Source organism: Octodon degus, unplaced genomic scaffold (assembly GCF_000260255.1).
Source record: "Octodon degus isolate 3935 unplaced genomic scaffold, OctDeg1.0 scaffold00069, whole genome shotgun sequence".
Classification (NCBI taxonomy): domain Eukaryota; kingdom Metazoa; phylum Chordata; class Mammalia; order Rodentia; family Octodontidae; genus Octodon; species Octodon degus.
In genome coordinates this window covers 12,028,363-12,044,196 of record NW_004524645.1, presented here as the reverse complement: position 1 = coordinate 12,044,196, position 15,834 = coordinate 12,028,363, and the positions used below count along the sequence as shown (strand labels likewise).

General features: G+C 36.3%; 1 protein-coding gene across 1 annotated transcript in view; it reads right to left on the bottom strand.

Annotated features, from left to right (window-relative positions):
• The window catches only part of Cdkl5 (cyclin dependent kinase like 5), a 205,643-nt gene that overhangs the window by 67,694 nt on the left and 122,115 nt on the right, over positions 1 to 15,834 (bottom strand). The window lies entirely within an intron of this gene.

Genomic DNA, 15,834 nt, shown 5'->3' with positions numbered 1-15,834 from the left:
ACAACACTGTAAAGGAATTTCTATTTAATATAATTTCTAAAAATTGAACCAATTTTCCCAATCTGCTTTACATGGATTTCTAGTTTATTGTTGTATCTTAGCATCTCTATACATATATTGTAGATTTCCAATCATCTCTGGTTCCATCTAGTGTGAACTACTGATCTCTTCTTATGCCAGAAACAGTTTAAGTTATTGAGACCTTGAGCTTTTTTTGTAAATTTATTTTTTGAGAATATATTTTGGCTATTAAATCTAGTTAATTTATAAACATGTGAGTTGACCCATTATATTTCATCTGTATCTACTTATATATTGAATTGTCATCACTCTTTACCAATAGTCCTTTTCTCCTATAGTTTATACATATTTAAATAGTTTACATCAACTTTTTCCTCAGCAAGAATATAGCTCTGCTTTTCTCAGACAGTACTCTATTTTCCTGTCTTCTGAACACATGCATAACTGTGGCAGGCACAGAATTTTGGGGAAAGAAGCCTTATATTTTTACATAGTTCCTGTAAACTTGTGTGTACTGAAATGTCCTAGAAAGTACCATTCATATCATCAACACCATGAATTTATATGCTTATTAAAGCAATTGAAAAGCAGACTGGAATGAAGTGTCTTGCAACAAAATCCATACAGTATTTTTCCAAGAGGAGAAAAATTGAAAGTTTTCAAAGAAGGACCATTTCTGATATAATGAAATTATAGTAACAACACATAAAGTTTTAAATGAGGAGGAATGGCCCAATGGTCTTCAGTATTATTTGGTGCTGTAGAAGAGAAGTCTGTGGCCATTTGATTTCTCATTCTAATGCTGATAATTTCTTTGTCTCTGGCTTAATATTGTAAGGACTTCGTTTTAAAATAAAAATTTGAAATGATCAGAAAATATGTATTTTTCAACTATTATTACTTGAAAAATTAATGAAATGAGAGAAGTTTTCTTCTAGTAACCTTGTTTTATTTCTGCTTTTATTTTTCTAGTGTTTTCTACTACAAACCTTACAACTTTTAGCTGGATCTTTCAAAACTGCTTCACATGTACAATTTTTGCTACTAGTACCTAGAACAGCAGGCACATAGTAAGTGATCAATATTTAAGCAATAAATATTTATTTCCTCTGAAGAGTAAAAAGAAAAGCAAAACTAAATAGAAGAAACAAAGACAGAAATAGGACAACATATAGCAGTACACGTTACAGATTTTAAAATGGGAATAGCGAACAATGGTTATTATATCTTTTTATCATCAGATTTATTGTTCAGATTAACAGAAATAGTTATGCAATATTGGACAAATAATTATTAGCACTTTCTTTGAACAAGCCTTAACTTTTTCTATTTTCTTATCTTTGCTTTTAAATTTAATTTAATTTTGAAGAGTAAAATCTGAAGCAAAAACAAACAAAAAAGGAAACGGTAATGTACAATAATACATATGCTACAGATTTTCAAAACAGGAATAGCTAACTAACAATGGTTGTTATATTATCTATTTTTATTGTCAAATTTGTTGCTCAGATTAACACATATAGTTATGCAAGATTGGAGAAATAATTGAATATTGATACTTGCTTTCAAGAAATCTTAAGCTTTTTCCTTGTCTTTGTTTCAATTTCTTTTAAAGAGAGTATAATAACTGATAAGACATTAGAAATGGTCAACATTTAGAAGACCAAGATGACAGGTACTCAGCTGTGGGTTTTGTATTACACATCGCTGTCCTCGAGGTAGTTGCTCAGATCACAGATATCAGCATACAGAGTTAATCAAGAAGAAAGTTCTATACATTAACTGCTATTTTCAAAAAAACTGATGGAAATTATGAGTACAATCATCTCAGCCATGCTGTATATATACTTGCATGTTTTCCCTCCTTCCTTTTTACCTATCTTTTCTCCTTTCTCTTATCTTCATTGTTTAATCCTTAAGTTCAGTTTCTTTCCATTTTACTATATCTATTAAACCTTTCAGGTTTTATTTATTCTTTCAAGAATAAATATTTAATGAGCAAATTATTCAAAGCTGCTGGATCAATTTTGTTCTTGTTCCATTTGTTTTCGTGATATTCTTCCCTCATCTCAGCCAACTTCTGCAGTGTTTGCCTTGTTTCAGCTTGTTCTGCCTTTGTAGTTCTCTTTCCTAGTTCTGTCTCCTAGTTCTCTTTCAGACTAAGCACATGTCTGATCTCCGCTTGCTACTTAAAAGAAAGACCATTTTTAGAGCTAGGTATTGTTTCTAAATTACTAGGGCAACACTTTATCTTGCCGTGTCTTTTCATGATGTCATCCCCCTCCCCTCCATGCGCTACTTGGTTTGGCTTTTATCTCATCCTGTCCTAAGATCAAGAGATCCACCTGGACTGGCATCTGGTAGCAAAAAAGAACTGTTGGAAGTTTTAGCCACCTGACCTTCAAATTCAGACTGATGTATCCAACCTGATTTGAAACTTTCAATTCCTAGCAAATGTTCTTCTTGTGGGGGTTCAGCTAGTCTGAGGCCAGACCACCCAGTTCTCTGAATAAGCCACCAAAGGAGCACATGCTAATCGCTCTTTCCTTTGGGGCTCTAAAGAGCAGTTTTCAGTACTGCCTGCTCCAAGCACACTTCTCTTTGGAGGCTATGTATGTTTAATCCTGCTCTCCTTTTGGCCTTACTACATTTGGGACATTTTAGTCTCCAAAATCATCTGAACATATACATACTAATGCAGGCTAGTGGGGAACTGAGAACCCCAGCTCCTTGGTGAGACAACTGTCTGTTGTCCAGCCTCTATATAGGTCCAAATTGTTTTCTGCTCTCTCCAGATATTTCACATGATTCAGGTTCACAAAATAGAAGGAAACTATGGCATTCTAGACTATGCTCTGTATTCCAAATGTCAATTGATCTTTTTTTTTTAATTTTAGGGAAGGGTCTACAGGGTGTTCAGGGTCTCACTACTAGATCAGACTCATGGTGATTCTCCTGTTTATAGCCTCCAGACTGCGGGGATTATAGATGCACACCACCACACCTTGTCTCAATTGCCCTCTCAGGGTGCCCTGGGGGCGGGGCAGGCACAGCAGGCCCAGGGATTGAGCCCTAGGCCCCTGCTTGCAGGCCCTTCAATCTGCTGAGCTATTTGGCTGGCCCAGTCTTTGATCTTTTGGTTTTTGAACTGTCATGAATTTGATTTTTTAAAGACATCTTCACAGATATTTAGTGCAGAGATAGGAGGTGATCATGTCAAGCTTTCTTGTTCTCCCACCACCCTGAGATGCGATACATAAGTACAGACAAAGAAGAAAAAATACATGAAGAACTCTGAAGAACTTGCGTCTTAAATTCAGTTTATTCACAAAAGTATGTCACTGCCACCACAACATCCGCAACAAAATGTTACAAGTTCTAGTTAGCTAGATAGGCATGAAGAAAAAAAAAAAAAAACCCTTATTCCATTTCAGGGGCCTGGCCCTAGCTCAGGCCTTTAAGTGGCTGCTTCCACAAAGCTGTCAGCGTCAGGTTCCTGGAGTTCGAACCTCACAATTCTCCCGCTGGCCAAAAGTGCCCTGAAGGCATTCGAGGAAGAAAAAAAAAAAACCCTTATAGCTAGATAGGCATTATTTTGTTACTTGTTTTAGTGTCTTGCCTCATTTAAATAATAAAGTAGTTAAAAGTTGACATGTGATAAAATAGCTCAGTAATTCATTAGTCCACACTTCATCCTTAATACTACCTCAAAACTGGAATTATATTAGTTTTTCATGCAAAAAGAAAAATGAAGTTTTAAACAGGCTTCTGAATTGTACTGTCTGCGGGTGAACAAGGTGTAACACTTCCCAGCATTTCTATATTTCAAGGTACTGAATACTTCCTGGAATAAATATTTTCAGATAAAGGGAAAAAAACAAAGAATGAAAAAATAAATGCTATGAACAGTATCTAACACAAAATTATCTAGAATGCCTATAGTTTTTTCCATAGCCCCCCAATTTGTAGCCTCAGTCACTAACCAACCACAATGCACTGATAACCATGAACTCACTGCTATTGTTGACTGTCAAAAGCTTCCAGTTATAGTTTTACTCTCAGTATTAATTTTCCCTTAAGATTTTGACAAAGCAACTAATTGGTACTAACAGTTATAAAGTTTACTAAGTTATTTTAAAATGTAATTATATAACAGTGCTCTGGAACAGTGTATTCTTTAAAATGATCATAATGCTGTATAAGAAAATAGGAGGAATCACTGCTTTAAATGTTTTGCTTGCTAGGTTATAATACCTAACAAGCACCATGAACTAGAATGAAACAAAATACTGATTCTATTTTATTTTACTACTCACAATTAATTCATTTCAAAGGTCATGCCCCCAAAGTGCTTCTTTAGTCTCTTGAGGAAGCCTTTCCTTGGGACAAATGCTTATTTCTTCACCCAAATAACAAAGAATAGAACTTGACAACCAAAATATTTTAAATATGTCAGTCCATGTTTTATATGTAAATATCCCAGTGGTATAATTAATTTCACACACTTCAATAGAAGCAAAATCCTGCAAACACAGGTAAATTTACATTATAGATTTGTATGGCATCTGAAAAAGTAAGATTTATTTTATTTATTTATTTATTTTATTTATTTATTTATTTTAGATTACTTAAAATATTATAACGTCTACCAGGCCTCATGCTAAGTGCTTTCTAGGACTTGTCTCATTTAATCTTCAAATTATTCTGAAAAAGATTTTATGCTCATTTTACAGATGAGAATGCTAAGTTTTTCAGTGAAGTACTACAATTTGACATAATATCATACAGCTAAGATATAGTAGAGTGGAAATATTTATTTATTTATTTGGCACAGGGTCTTGCTATGCAGCTCAGCCTTGTAGTAATCCTCCTGTCTCAGCCTCTCCAGTGCTGGAATTATAAGCACCCGCCAACACACTCAGTTTCAGTGGCCAACATGGTGTGCCCACAGTTCTAGGGCCAGTACGGCATGTGGTACCAGGGATTGAACGCAGCAGGTCCTTGCGCTTGCGAGGCGGGTGCTTTGACCACTGAGCTATCTCCCCAGCTCGAGTCGATATTTTTAAACTAGCAAAGACTGTTTCTGGATGCCATTTCTCAACCATGAGCATGCTCTACTGCCTTTGCAAATCATAGATACAAATTTTGTGAAAAAATGGATTCTGAAATGCACAGATAGATATACATCCCTGCCCACAAAAATACCCCCTTATTAAGAAAGGATCATTGTCTTCCATTTTCCTGAAAAACACATATTAGCACCAACAATATTTTTGGAGGGAGGGCAGACCGGGGATTGAACTCAGGCCCTTGTGCTTGCCAGGCAAGCACTTATTCTACTGAGCTATCTCCCTGGCCCCCAACAAATATTTTCTAAAAATATTTTATAATATTATGATACTTAAAAGCAAATACATTATTTGCATCGTTATTATTTTTTCTTTTCTCTCTTTTTTTTTTTTTTTGAGGTACCGGGGATTGAACTCAGACCCTTGCACTTGCCAGGCAAGTGCTTTTCTGAGCCATCTCCCCGGCCCCTTTATTATTTTCTTGCATAGGAATCTTCTAAAATAACAGACTAAAGTTATTATTATATTTTTCTGGAACCAGGGATTGAACTCAGGACCCTGCGCTTGCCAGGCAAGCACTTATTCTACTGAGCTATCTCCTGGCCCTAAAATGATTTGTTTTTATAGTGAGTAAAATTATAGAATGAAAGTAGATAAAAGCACAGTATACAGTCTATTGCAGGTACATAACAGAGCTAGTATGTATTTGTCATGCACCACAGAAATATAAAATAGTGTCCATAATGAACAACGATAAAATGATTATTCTAAGACATTCCTTAGAGACCGCATCATATATTATTACTTGAAAACTACCATGGTTTGCTAATATTAAAGATTATATTTACTGCTAAATTTGAAGTATTTGAGACCAAATCAGGAAGGAAACAATACAGAACAGCCAAGAAGAGGAGCATTCAATCTGTCAACTAATATGCATCTACTGAGCCTCTGCATTATGTAACATGTTCTGTTGCATCCTGTTCAACGTGATAGAATGAATGAATGAAGCTGTCATGTACACAAAAAGCTTAAAACCTGGTGTGTAATAAAAAGCATGACAGTAAGTTAAAAATGCATGACAAAAGTTAAAAAGTACAACGAATACTTTATGATATGTCCCAGAAGTTCAAAAAAGATCAATCATACATATACATAATATATATATAATACATATATATAAAGAGTACAATATTTTTAGATTTAGTAATTGATCGTATCTTGGCTTAGTTGCTTATGATCTCTTCCTTCGTGCCTTTTGAAATTTAATATGGCATAAACATGGCTTCATTCATTCCCATTCCTTTTCCCCAGTGCTAACTCTATCCTTAAGTTGTACTACATGATCCCCACATACATTTCTGTTTCTACAAAGGAATATGCCTGTAAATAATTTTTCTGTTGTTTTATATACTACAAATCATGTAACTAGCATGTTATTATATGTATATTTTTTAACTGCAATTTGTATTTGAGACTGCAACCCAAATCTACTTCAGTGGTGCTCAACTGAGTGTTACTGCATTTGCCTCAAAAAAATATGAGGGCCCTAGCCTTCCAAGGTCACTTAAGACTCAGGACATATGAGAACTTGTACTGCAATGTCATGTAACTTGGCAGTGTCCCAAATTTTCTGATCAAGGAGATTATGGGGCCAAAGAGGAAAGTGATTGATGATGTAGAGTGTGCCTAAGGAGAGTCACATGGAGAGAAAACATTCTCTCTGGCTTTCACAGAGAGCACAATGGCCAAGCAATGGCCATGACTCATCCACATGGCTGACACTGACAAAGGTTCTACAATCTGAGGTACAGGATCTCAGCATAAATCCTGAGGGGATTTCACTGACCTTATCAGACCCAAAAGCTACAACTCTTGTTGCATAGGTCCTGCTTTACCTTGGTCTTAACCATCCAGCAGAAAAGTATAAAAATGAAATATAAGAAATAAAGCCATGCTGTTATGTTGAGCTGTAGGGGACTCAAGTCAACAATTTCTGACATTGCCAGTCAAGTGGAAGACCCAATACTATTATGGGCTAGTGGACTCTTTTAGAATATTTTGCTGAGTTTACACACCTATAATATTCAAATAATGGAACTTAACAAAAAAAGGGGATACAGATGAATGTCCATTTTGTATCTGTGTATTCAAAGTGGTTAGGATAGATATATAGTTACATTCTCTTAATGAACAGATGGATTTGTTCTAATGGTGTTTGTAAACAGGATATCATGTCCACATCTTGTATAGCAATTAACCACTAGGAAGAATGTATGCAATGTGTTAATTATTGAAACTGTCCTAACAATTTGGTTTGAAACTGTCTCATTGCTATTTGTTTTTCAATAAAATTACGGGAAAAACATAAAAAATGGTTAGGATAGATATATAGTTGCATTCTCTTAATGAATAGAGGGATTTGTGTAACGTAAATAGGATATCATGTCAGCATCTTGTACAGCAAATAACCACTAGGAAGAGAGTATGCAATGTGTTAATTATTGGAACTGTCCTACCAATTTGATTTGAAACTGTTTCATTGCTATTTGTTTCTCAACCAAATTATGGGGAAAAAAGAACCTGAAAGGATAAATAAAATTTGAAGGATATGATAAAAAAAATATGAGGCCACTTTTGTTGTCACTTGGTTGAGGAGCCCTACTAGTATCTAGTAAGAGTCTAGGGATGCACATGGCAGTCCCAACACAGAATCCTAGCATCAAATGTCAATAGCGCCACTTTTCATTGTAACTATTCATACTATAGTTTATTCATTTAACTAGTTTGTTTATTCTTTTTAACTATTTTGTGACAGTCCATATAGATACTCCTTTAAAAATGTGAAACTAGTCACTTGTTAAGGACTTGACTGTCACCTGGAAAAGCTGAAATCATCTAATTTAGGGCAAAATATATTGTATTAAGAAATGTTAATTGAAAACGAGACAATTAAAAGATCAATTCTCCAAAAGTTATTAAAACTATTAATCATGGCACAAAAATCTACTCATCTCATTTTCATAACATGATTACTTTTACAATAATATCTGCAATATGGTTCCATTAAAATATTAGACCATGAAATATACCATAAGATATATTAAAAGTTTATTGAGCTCGCCAGATAGCTCAGCAGATTAAAGCACCTGCTTAGGCAGATGCAGGGACCGACCTGGCATACCGCACCAGCCTTGCCCCAGGGACACGCTGAGACAATGACTGAGACTGGGTGTGGTGATGCATGCCTGTAATCCCAGCACTCAGGAAGCTGAAAACAGGAGAATCACTAAGAGTCTGATCTGTAGACCCTGTACTAAATACATTAAAAATATTATTTACTTTTTGTTAAATATTCAGGGATGCTTTCCATTTAGCCAAAAACAATTTAGCTGTCTCACTACACCTATAGCATTGATCAGCAGAAATGTGACTAAGATCCACATTATGTGGATAATATCACAGAAAACCCTGATACAAACTCTATAAACTGTCTACAACTTGAATTTATTTGCATGCTAAGAGAACTTTAAGGAAAATTTTACATTCTAAGATGGATTACAAGGAAAACCAGTGTGTTCATGGTCGGCCTCTTAAAGGAAATTCACTTTATAAAAATACTAATACTTTATCAATAACAGAAGAGGTAGCATGTAGTCAGATACAAGAAGTAGGATCTTACAAGGAAAGATTTCTATACTTTTATTAATCCATGTTTGCAGTACACGATTGTATACATGAGAAGCTGGTACAAGAATGACAGAATACATCGTAGTTCTTTTTATAATCGCTTCCCCCTCCTCTTCCCCCTCCATCCCTTGGGCCCCTTCCATTTTCCCCATCTTCCTAAATAAACAACTATTTTCAAGCCACATCAGCGATAAAATTCTTATTCTATTTTTCCATTTGTTTCCATCAAAACATAAAAATTCCTCTACTCTCACTAGGCTGGTTCTGCCTTTCATAACTCTTTGTAATGTAAAATGGAAGTACAAAAATATAAGATATTCAGAAAAAATAAATAACTACTTTTGTATCTTCTCCCAATACACCTGAGCTTGTCTCTTCTTACAACTTAGCAAATGCCAGCCAGAAATTTAGGATCAATCTTGAAATATCCCTTATTTGAACCCTGAGATCCATCTGCACTATCACCAAATCTTTTTGCAATCTACCTGATTGTTCCCATCTTAGGTCGAGCTCTTGGCCCTCTCACATGGAGTACTGCCTCCTAAATGTTTCTACTGTATTATGTTTGCCTCTGCAACTCAGCCTTTTATTTGGAAACGAAAATCTGATTTCATGTCACACATTCCTCTATAAAACTCTCCACAAACACCAATGATCTAACAACTAACTCACACCCCTCCAGGTAGTAGGCAAGGGGCTTGGCCATTGGGCAGCCCTCTTGGCCCCTCTCCCCAGGCTTCCCTTGCTCACAAGCCTCAGTCATCTTTGCCATATTCTCCCTAGCTACAGGACCTATTCTCTTTGCCCTTCCCCATTCAAACCACCATGATCCTTCAGATCCTAGTTCAATCTGCACTTCTCACAATCTGGAATGGTCATCGAGGGCTCTTATGCTCTCTCAGCAAAGGCCGCTTCCTCATGAACTATTAAAGTTCCACCTTTACAAGCACATATGACGATTTTATCAAGGTCTGACTCTACCACTAGACTACAAACTTGTGGATGAGATATAATTGCGTGACTGGTCCAAAAATATTACACAGTAAGAAAAATGAAAGATCTAGCATTTGCAAATGTGTGTTTTTGCTGTTATCAATTCAAAACAGATCCTGCTGACCTGCTCATCTTTGCAGGGTCTCATTTACTAATTTAGCCACAGCTTAACAAAAAAACCCCATTTGTTCCTACCATGATTGATTTTTAAAAAGAGACAGTACACAAGGAAAAATAAAGTAACCAACCAAGAATACAAAATACAAATATATACATTTTCGGTTTTCAATGGACATTACAGTATATTTCCTAGGAGACATATTAGGACACATCTATCGTTCTATAATTCTTACTGAAGATGATGCAAGAAGACAATATAAGACTTCAGGGACCAGGGAGATAGCTCAGAAGCATAAGCACCTACCTGGCATGCACAAGGACTGAATTTGCTCCCCAGCTCTGCATGCCACACAGTCTTAGCCCTGGATCTCCAGGTACCCACCATGTGGCCCCAGAACTGGGTGTGGCAGCACACACCTATAATCCAAGCACTTGGGTGACTGAGACAGGAGGATCTCTATGAGTTTGAGACCAGCCTGCGTGCTGTAAAAGTAAGCACAAGGCTAGCCTGAACTGCATAGCAAGATCCTATCTCCCCACCCCCAAAAAAGACTTAAATCTGGTGCTTTCCAGAGGTCCTTTAGCAGGCAGGAATTTAAATTGGATATTAAAGTCAGAATTATGGGGCCAGGGAGATGGCTTAGTAGAATAAGTGCTTCCTTGGCAAGTGCAGGGCCCTGAGTACGATACCCGGTTCTGCAATAAATAAATAAATAAATAAATAAAGTCAGAATTACATTGTCTTAAGAACCTCTTTTGCTATTTGATTACTCTGTTTTCCTGCAGATCTTTAAATATATACTGTAGGAAGGCTGAGGAGATAGCTCAGCAGCTTAAGCTCCTGCCTGTCAAACACAAGGTCCTGAGTTCAATCCCCAGTACCAAAAAGAAAAAATATGTATGTCCATATTGCTTTTTTCTGTCAAAAATTTCTTTCACATCAGCAGTATAACATGGTTGCATTTACCATTCTGCCAATAAGGACCAAGTTACTAAATTTAAAATAATTCACTGATTGATTTCTCCACCTGAAGTACCTAAAACAATAAAAACGGTTTTCCTTCACTGTCACCTCTATTCCATTCTATGACAAAAGTAGGAAGATTTCCTTTAGCCTAGAAAAAAGTGAAATGAAATAGAGATGTTACATAACTATTAAAATTTCACATCAGCACCAAGATATTGTAGGTGACAAAATAGTCATGAAATTGGTAACTGACTATAATGTTGCTTATCATGCTGTGTAGTAAACTGTCCGCCAAGTCCTCAGGTGCCTGGACTGCCCAGGATACTCAGAGTGAAGTCTTAAACTAGTTTTATTTACATGTTAAAAGTTAAAGTATCTGGTAAGGCTGTAAGACTTGCAGCCACCTAGGTGTTTGATATTTAGGTGCTACAAACACAAGAATAAAAAGACTTAAAACTCTCAGACCACACAGCTGATAAATGAAAATAAACTGACACACCAAATATGATTTTGTATAAAGAATGATCAAAATCTGTGGTGAATGCTTTAAAAAACTGATTACAGCAAAAGACACATTGCCATTAATCCTACTCAAAACACCCTGTCTTGCTTTGAACACACTTATCACACCATTGCTGCCACTATCTTAAAGTATTTCTGGAAGTGCTTTTTTGTAAGTGTCTTTAGGAGATGTGTTCAAAAATCCAGTGAATGCTGCTGAGTGCCTTCCAATGGAAAGGCAGATTTGTAAAAACATTACAGGGTGTCTGTCCTCTTCCATCTTATTACTTGATCTGGTACTTTGTGACTTATGGTTCTTTCACAAAATAATTGTAAAAGGTAAAATGTTTTTAATTGATTCAGGACACTGAGGTGGTTGTGGTAGTGCCACTGAAGATATTCACAAAAGACGACTTTTTAGAACTGCTTCAGAAAGTTGCAAGAATGACAGGGTAAGTATGTGCAAAGGTGGAATATTTTGAGAAATGTCTCAGTCTCTTTTACTGTAATTTAAAAATGTTAAACATTAACTGTATTTTTAATCACACTTTGTAAGTATTTGGAATACAGCCCAAGAATAACTGTTATAGTGAATCAGGATCAACCTGAAGTTTATAATATCAAAAACTAGGCAAGCACTGCATCCCTAGCCCTAGTGGATGGACATACGAATGAAGTTGATTTAAGACAAATTGCTTCAAAATACCTATCTTACAGTTACAAACCAATGTGAATGTATCATTCTATATTCACATTATAGATCAGGAAATTAATAAAAAGTTCAAAAGAAAAAATGCTAAAATTTTGTTGTCAAGATGAAAAATGAGATATTCAAACATTTTCATGAATTCCTTTAGAAGCACAAACAGCAATTCTTTCTAACAGAAAGGGAGAGACAAGCAGACATGGTGGTGCATACCTATAATCCCAACCACTTGGGAAGCTGAGGCAAAAAAATCACAAGTTTGAGGCCAGCCTGGTCTACACATCTTTAAAAAAGAATCAATCATTTAAAAAAAAGGAAAGAAAGGAAGAAAAAAGGGAGGGCAGTATATGAACTTTCAAGATAACCTAGCTCCACACTAATAGACTATACAAAATTTGAGATATATTTAATTATAATATAACCTATGCTTTCATGCATTATATGTAGATACCCTCAAGCCACCCCAAAAACACCAAATTGAGACTCAGGTTTGTCACCAAATGAATGAAAATTTATACATGTCAGACTGCATTTCTGTTTAGCAATTCTTTAAAATATTTATCTTTATTGGTACATGTCACAATATATAATGATTACATGCACTGTGGTGAGTGGGTCCATGTACAGAACACATCTCAATTCCTTTTATATCACCTTCCCTTGTCCTCCATCTCTTGGTTCCCTTTGCATTTGCAAAAGATCTTCCTGCTTCCTATTACCTTTCACTTTGTCCTTTATTTATATTTTGCATTTCTCCTATAAGAGAAACCACGGCACACTGAAGCTTACATGTCTGGTTTATTTCACTTAAAATTATGGTCTCAAGGTGCATCCATTTCCCTACAAATGACTAAAATACTGCAATTATTACACAATTGTGTTACTATGTCATTTTTCCCTTATTTTACAACAATGAGGAGAAAATGAAAGTTCTACTTCTAGTGATCAAGTAATTGAGACCAAGATAGCATTAATTAAGCATGTCAAATGCAAGCAATCTAAAGCCTCAATCAGACAATTACTGGGCTTAACCTATGTTCAACTGTAAATGAAGAATACAAAATTTAAATTTAAATGTAGAAAATATACACTCAAAAATTATCTTGCTGTGGCAGGACCAATAATTTACTGCACACTAAGTATAAGCTGTACCAAGAAAATGTAGTTTTCAATTCTCTGTAACTGATTTAGCCTTGCTCTTTAAGCAGTCTGACTTCAACATTCAGTTTCTCCCTTTTGCTAACAAGATGGCAGTGTTGGCTGAGAACTCACTGTAGAAGAGGCTCTCCTGCCTCCAGAACAAAGCTCCTTCTAGGAAGGAACCCTGGCTACGGGCCTGAGGCTGCTGCTAAATCCCATGAGGGTTGCAGGATCTGATGAGGGCCCTCTAGGCCTGGAGCCCAGGAGTCTGGCCCAGCTGGTTAGGTTCCCTCTCAGGTTTACTGGTGCTGAAGACATCCAGACGCCACAATCTCATTTATACTTAACAGCTGCTCGTCAGCTCTAGAGCTGCTTATCAGCTTATCCTTCAACCACAGCTTCCCCACTAACAGGTTTACTGGCTCTCAACACAGCTACCAGGGTATGCGGTACCGCTGAGGTCCATAGAGCCACTCACAAACTGAAGGAGGCCCAGCAGCCCTCTTTGCACCTCACCATACCATATTTATTTTCTTCTGCTGTCACTGATTCAGTTAAAATGAGGTATCGTCGCAGGCAGTTTCTTCCTCAAGTTCCAAGAGGGGAATGAAGCATAAGTTTCCTTTGGTTTTAGACTTTACCCTCAACTTACTCAGGCTCTTAGTTACTTTTCTCTCACTGCTGAGATAAAACATCTGAGGTCAAAAACTAAGGAAGAAAAGATTTAGATCAGAGTTTGTGGAGCTTTGAGTCAGTAATCAGTTGGCTCCAAGACAGGCTGGTGTGGCAGAGAATTAACACTTCAAGGCGGCAGAAGACAGAAAAAGCAACAAGAGTACAAAGCCATAGGGAGGGGGACCTCTTTTTCCTCCCTTATCTCCCTTATATTGTAAACAGCCCCCACCTCCACACCCAGGGGTAAGTGTAGCATCCACACCATCTTTCTGCCCTCCACTTGTACAGGATGAGGATGCTTACAAAGTGAGAACCCTAGCCCCCTTCTCAGTCACATAGTTAACCTTCTAAATTTCTCAAGTTGACACAATGTATCAACTATTGCAGGCCCATAAACACAGTTTTAGTTTTCTGAGTTGGTATATTGGAGGATGTCAAGACATATCTGACCATCTGCTTACTCTAACTCTGCCTCTTTTTCCCAGACTGTTTTGTCACCAAAAGTGCTTTCATTTCTTTAATTCTTATAGGAATTTCCCCTATCAAACAGCACTTTCTCTCATGCCCATTGTGAAAGAAATGGTCAGGAGAGAAAAAAACAATTTATTGGCCAAAGATATACCAGATATTAAAAAATGTTATATATAGAAGACTTAACATTATGGACTGATGAGCTGTATAAGAAATACACAGTCCAAATAAATGAGAAAAATTAACTGTTCTTTTGATGTAATGATAGACTCAGCTTGCTATGAATACCATTATGGGACTTGGAGGTTGATTATGCCTACCTTTCCTGTGATCAATTTTTCTAGTAAGTTATGTAGATACTAATGAAGTTATCAGGATACTTAATTTGTGTAGTGATTTGTGGTTAAATAATGTACAGACAGCTAACTAGCACAGCTTGTACTGAGCAAGTTGTTCACTGCTTCCTGGAAGGACCTAACAAAAACCAGACCCACAAGTATGCATATACTTCTACCTTCTGCTGAATTTACAGACAGTAATGCTGACATAGTTTTAAATCACTACTTGAGAAAAGAATGCCTGATTCTTTTCTATTATTCATCAACATACTAATAAATCAAGCCTGTATGTACCTAAAGATCTATTACATAAGTGTATTTAGTTGCATTTTCATGGCTATCTCAGTGTCCTAAATCAATTCAAAGCATTTACCTTCCACAATCATTCTGACTTTGCAGAAGAGAGCTACAAGACACACAGTGCAAGATCTGATGAATACAGTGTATGAGGACACACCGTAATGTTTTTATGAGCCTGCCCTTCCACTGGATGGTACTCAGCAGCAGTGTTTACTATAGTTTTGATCACATTTCATGAAAACACTCAATAAAGACAGCAAAGAAAGCAGACTTTTAGAACTGCTTCAGAAAGTGGTAAGAATGATGGGATAAGTGTGAAGTGGAGATTTCTGAGTGGATTTAATGGCAATGTATGTTATTACAATAATTTTTTAAAAATTTAAACATGCACAGTACTTTAATTATAAAATAAGGCAACATAGATAGAAAAATCTGGTTAACAAAGCTGACATATCAAGGTTTAATTTTTTTTCCAATTCATGAGAAATATGATTGGGTTTTACAACAGAAAAATACTTCACAAAACTCTGAAGTTTAAAGGAAAAAAATTATATTCTGCATAATATCTTCACTAACTGGCACAAGTTCCTTGTGTGCAAATCACTATGACGCTGCTGCTAAGACAGTGAGACACAGCAAGAGAAACTTAGATACTCCCTATTCATACATTGCAGGGGATTGCCTTTAAGGACTCCATGATCATGTGTTCTGACAAATCTAGTCATAGCCAAGCAGATCTGGAAACGAAGGACACAACAGAAATCTGAAGAAAGTTCCAACTCATTGCTCTCTGCTATAGCTACAGCTAAATCCACATAAAAAAACTGAAAAACATATATATAT